Source organism: Oncorhynchus gorbuscha, linkage group LG22, assembly GCF_021184085.1.
Source record: "Oncorhynchus gorbuscha isolate QuinsamMale2020 ecotype Even-year linkage group LG22, OgorEven_v1.0, whole genome shotgun sequence".
NCBI lineage: Eukaryota > Metazoa > Chordata > Actinopteri > Salmoniformes > Salmonidae > Oncorhynchus > Oncorhynchus gorbuscha.
The window spans coordinates 1,501,742-1,508,055 of NC_060194.1; positions in this window are offsets into that span (position 1 = coordinate 1,501,742).

The following is a 6,314-nucleotide window of genomic DNA, read 5'->3' on the forward strand; positions in this document are numbered from 1 at the left end:
CTCGACAAGGACGGGAGGGGGGAGGGAAGACGAACGGGGGTGCGAAGAAAGGGCTTAACACAGGAGACATGGAAGACAGGATGGACGCGACGAAGATGTCGCGGAAGAAGCAGTCGCACAGCGACAGGATTGACGACCTGGGAGACACGGAACGGACCAATGAACCGCGGAGTCAACTTACGAGAAGCTGTCGTAAGAGGAAGGTTGCGAGTGGAAAGCCACACTCTCTGGCCGCAACAATACCTTGGACTCTTAATCCTGCGTTTATTGGCGGCTCTCACCGTCTGTGCCCTGTAACGGCAAAGTGCAGACCTCACCCTCCTCCAGGTGCGCTCACAACGTTGGACAAACGCTTGAGCGGAGGGAACGCTGGACTCGGCAAGCTGGGATGAGAACAGAGGAGGCTGGTAACCCAGACTACTCTGAAACGGAGATAACCCGGTAGCAGACGAAGGAAGCGAATTGTGAGCGTATTCTGCCCAGGGGAGCTGTTCTGCCCAAGACGCAGGGTTTCTGAAAGAAAGGCTGCGTAGTATGCGACCAATCGTCTGATTGGCCCTCTCTGCTTGACCGTTAGACTGGGGATGAAACCCGGAAGAGAGACTGACGGACGCACCAATCAAACGACAGAACTCCCTCCAAAACTGTGACGTGAATTGCGGGCCTCTGTCTGAAACGGCGTCTAACGGGAGGCCATGAATTCTGAATACATTCTCAATAATGATTTGTGCCGTCTCCTTAGCGGAAGGAAGTTTAGCGAGGGGAATGAAATGTGCCGCCTTAGAGAACCTATCGACAACCGTCAGAATCACAGTCTTCCCCGCAGACAAAGGCAGACCGGTAATGAAGTCTAAGGCAATGTGAGACCATGGTCGAGAAGGAATGGGGAGCGGTCTGAGACGACCGGCAGGAGGAGAGTTACCCGACTTAGTCTGCGCGCAGTCCGAACAAGCAGCCACGAAACGGCGCGTGTCACGCTCCTGAGTCGGCCACCAAAAGCGCTGGCGAATAGACGCAAGAGTGCCTCGAACACCGGGATGACCAGCTAACTTGGCAGAGTGAGCCCACTGAAGAACAGCCAGACGAGTGGAAACAGGAACGAAAAGGAGGTTACTAGGACAAGCGCGCGGCGACGCAGTGTGCGTGAGTGCTTGCTTAACCTGTCTTTCAATTCCCCAGACTGTTAACCCGACAACACGCCCATAAGGAAGAATCCCCTCGGGATCAGTAGAAGCCACAGAAGAACTAAACAGACGGGATAAGGCATCAGGCTTGGTGTTCTTGCTACCCGGACGGTAAGAAATCACAAACTCGAAACGAGCGAAAAACAACGCCCAACGAGCTTGACGGGCATTAAGTCGTTTGGCAGAACGGATGTACTCAAGGTTCTTATGGTCTGTCCAAACGACAAAAGGAACGGTCGCCCCTCCAACCACTGTCGCCATTCGCCTAGGGCTAAGCGGATGGCGAGCAGTTCACGGTTACCCACATCATAGTTGCGCTCAGATGGCGACAGGCGATGAGAAAAATAAGCGCAAGGATGAACCTTATCGTCAGACTGGAAGCGCTGGGATAGGATGGCTCCCACGCCTACCTCTGAGCGTCAACCTCGACAATGAATTGTCTAGTGACGTCAGGAGTAACGAGGATAGGAGCGGACGTAAAACGTTCTTTTAGAAGATCAAAGCTCCTGGGCGGAACCGGACCACTTAAAACAACGTCTTGACAGAAGTAAGAGCTGTGAGAGGGCAGCAACCCGACGAAATTACGAATGAAACGCCGATAGAAATTAGCGAAACCTAAAAAGCGCTGCAACTCGACACGTGACCTTGGAACGGGCCAATCACTGACAGCTTGGACCTTAGCGGAATCCATCTGAATGCCTTCAGCGGAAATAACGGAACCGAGAAAAGTAACGGAGGAGACATGAAAGAGCACTTCTCAGCCTTTACGTAGAGACAATTCTCTAAAAGGCGCTGTAGAACACGTCGAACGTGCTGAACATGAATCTCGAGTGACGGAGAAAAATCAGGATATCGTCAAGATAGACAAAAACAAAAATGTTCAGCATGTCTCTCAGAACATCATTAACTAATGCCTGAAAAACAGCTGGCGCATTGGCGAGACCGAACGGCAGAACCCGGTACTCAAAATGCCCTAACGGGTGTTAAACGCCGTTTTCCACTCGTCCCCCTCTCTGATGCTTTGAGATGGTAAGCGTTACGAAGGTCCAACTTAGTAAAGCACCTGGCTCCCTGCAGAATCTCGAAGGCTGATGACATAAGGGGAAGCGGATAACGATTCTTAACCGTTATGTCATTCAGCCCTCGATAATCCACGCAGGGGCGCAGAGTACCGTCCTTCTTTTAACAAAAAGAACCCCGCCCCGGCCGGAGAAGAAGAAGGCACTATGGTACCGGCGTCAAGAGACACAGACAAATAATCCTCGAGAGCCTTACGTTCGGGGCCGACAGAGAGTATAGTCTACCTCGAGGAGGAGTGGTCCCCGGAAGGAGATCAATACTACAATCATACGACCGGTGAGGAGGAAGGGAGTTGGCTCGGGACCGACTGAAGACCGTGCGCAGATCATGATATTCCTCCGGCACTCCTGTCAAATCGCCAGGTTCCTCCTGAGAAGTAGGGACAGAAGAAATGGGAGGGATGGCAGACATTAAACACTTCACATGACAAGAAACGTTCCAGGATAGGATAGAATTACTAGACCAATTAATAGAAGGATTATGACATACAAGCCAGGGATGACCCAAAACAACAGGTGTAAACGGTGAACGGAAAATCAAAAAAGAAATAGTCTCACTGTGGTTACCAGATACTGTGAGAGTTAAAGGTAGTGTCTCAAATTTGATACTGGGAAGATGACTACCATCTAAGGCAAACATGGGCGTAGGCCTGTCTAACGGTCTGAAAGGAATGTTATGTTTCCGAGCCCATGCTTCGTCCATGAAACAACCCTCAGCCCCAGAGTCAATCAAAGCACTGCATGTAGCACCGAACCGGTCCAGCGTAGATGGACCGACATAGTAGTACAAGATCTAGATGAAGGGACCTGAGTAGTAGCGCTCACCAGTAGCCCTCCGCTTACTGATGGGCTCTGGCCTCTTACTGGACATGAATTAACAAAATGTCCAGCAACTCCGCAATAGAGGCACAGGCGGTTGGTGATCCTCCGTTCCCTCTCCTTATTCGAGATGCGAATCCCTCCCAGCTGCATGGGCTCAGTCTCAAAGCCAGAGGAGGGAGATGGTTGCGATGCGGAGCAGGGAAACACCGTTGATGCGAGCTCTCTTCCACGAGCCCGGTGACGAAGATCTACCCGTCGTTCTATGCGGATGGCGAGAGCAATCAAAGAGTCCACATCTGAAGGAACCTCCCGGGAGAGAATCTCATCCTTAACCACTGCGTGGAGTCCCTCCAGAAAACGAGCGAGCAGCGCCGGCTCGTTCCACTCACTAGAGGCAGCAAGAGTGCGAAACTCAATGGAATAATCCGTTATGGACCGTTCACCTTGGCATAAGGAAGCCAGGGCCCTAGAAGCCTCCCCCACCAAAAACTGAACGGTCAAAAACCCGAATCATCTCCTCTTTAAAGTTCTGGAATTTGTTAGAGCAATCAGCCCTTGCCTCCCAGATAGCTGTGCCCCATTCACGAGCCCGGCCAGTAAGGAGTGAAATGACGTAAGCAACCCGAGCTCTCTCTCTAGAGTATGTGTGGGGTTGGAGAGAGAACACAATCTCACACTGCGTGAGAAAGGAGCGGCACTCAGTGGGCTGCCCGGAGTAGCAAGGTGGGTTATTAACCCTAGGTTCTGGAGGCTCGGCAGGCCAGGAAGTAACAGGTGGCACGAGACGTAGACTCTGGAACTGTCCAGAGGTCGGAAACCTGAGCGGCCAGGTTCTCCACGGCATGGCGAGCAGCGGACAATTCCTGCTCGTGTCTGCCGAGCATGGCTCCTTGGATCTCGACGGCAGTGTAACGAGCGTCTGAAGTCGCTGGGTCCATTCATTGGTCGGTTCCTTCTGTCATGCAGGTGAAAGAGGACCCAAAAGCGACTTAACAGAAACAGAGTTTATTTAAGTCCAAAACGGAATAACAGAAATCCTCTAGACTTGTAGAGGGGAAACAACTGGAGAAGCGGCCACAGACTGCAGGTCGCTTCGGGTAGGCGCAGGCCGTAGTCGACAGAGACACCTGCTCACACGCAGCATCTGATGAAGGCAAAAAACACGACAGGACAGGGCGATACACAATCACGGCAAAAACACGACAGGACAGGGCGAAACGCAATCACAGCATGGTGAATACAATACAAGGAACCGACGGGACAGGAACGGATCACAAAGGAATAAATAGGGACTCTAATCAGGGGAAAGGATCGGGAACAGGTGTGGGAAGACTAAATGATGATTAGGGGAATAGGAACAGCTGGGAGCAGGAACGGAACGATAGAGAGAAGAGAGAGCGAGAGAGTGAGAGAGGGAGGGGGAGAGAGAGGGATAGAAGGAGGGAAAGAACCAAATAAGACCAGCAGAGGGAAACGAATAGCATGGGGAGCACAGGGACAAGACATGATAATAAATGACAAACATGACAGACATAGCAATTGAGGGCTTCCACAATGATTCCGCCATTTTAAATTAGTCAGCTGGTAGCCTAGTGGTTAAGAGCATTGGGCCAGTAACCGAAAGGACACTTGTTCAAATCCCAGAGCCGACTAAGTGAAAAATCTGTGCCCTTAAGCAAGGCACTTAACCCTAAATTGCTCTGGATAAGAGTGTCTGCTAAATGACTCAAATTTAACTGAGTGGGGATTCCTATGGGTTGTAGCCTCAATGATGTAAAGACATGAAGATGAGTCCTCTATCTTGCTCTATGTTTCCAATGCATTGCAAAAATTACCCTTCTACTACGATCAAGGATGTATTTTTTCAAAACATGAGTCCCACTGTAAAGACATGATTAACTTTGGGAATATCATTTTTTTTTGCACTCTTAGTGAAGTAGAACTGTTTTCACAGCATTGCAAACACCTTTGAAAAAAATGTATGGTTAATTTGACATTCTTTTCATTAGAATTTTGTATTATCTATACCAGTATGTCTTTAGAACATTTATACCAATACTGGTATGTTGAAAGCTATTGTGTAAGCTATATTTAAAGAAATACAATTCTCTGTAGGGTCTGGAGAATCTAAATATGGTGTTATTTCATGGGGACTGTGGTCTAAATAACCAGCAGCAACTCCACCCATTCCATTCAATCCAATGCAATACATTGTATATGAATTACATATTGGTTTATACATTACATATTGGTTTATAAACTATTCTATGTGCCAAAGTAAACGTGGGTTTGGGATTACTCAGTAGGGCCTGTAGAATCTACAGCGGCAAGAAAGAGTATGTGAACCCTTTGGAATTCACTGGATTTCAGCATACACGTGTCATAATATTGTATCTAATCTTCATCTGTCACAACAATAGACAAACACAGTCTACATACACTAATAACACACAATTATACGTATTTGAAACATGCAAAACATGCAGACGAATACATCCTAATAGTACCAGTAAAGTTCGTTGAAACATGTCAAACGATGTTGTCTAAATAATCACTAATATTTTAATGGGACAATAGCATATTCAATAGAAAGAAAAAACAACGAAGAGCGAGCAATCAGTTACGCACGCAAACCAGCTCTTCTTCTTCCTCAGTCCACTGAGATAAAGGTCTCATTCTTCTTTATTTTTCAGAAAACAAGCCTGAACCCATGTCTAACAACTGTTGACATCTAGTGGAAGCCATGGGAACTGCAACCTGGGTCCTAACCCATTAGAAACTCTATAGGCATTCAATTGAAAAGTACCCACATCAAAAAAATCCCTGGATGAATTTTCCTCAGGTTTTGCCTGCCATATCAGTTCTGTTATACCCACAGACATTATTGTAACCGTTTTGGAAACTTAGAGTGTTTTCAATCCAAATATCCAAAATTATATGCATATCCTACCTTCTAGGCCTGAGTAACAGGCAGTTTACTTTGGGCACGCTTCTCATCCAGATGTCGAAATACTGCCCCCAAGCCATTTTAAGGTTTTAAGGCAGTTTATACAATTTTAAAATCATACAATAATCATACAATACATTCACATATTTCACACCACACTGTGTCCCCTCAGGCCCCTACTCCACCACTACCACATGTCTACAGTACTAAATCCATGTGTATGTATTGTGTGTGTGTGTGTTGCTTCACAGTCCCCACTGTTCCACAATGTGTTTTTTTTAT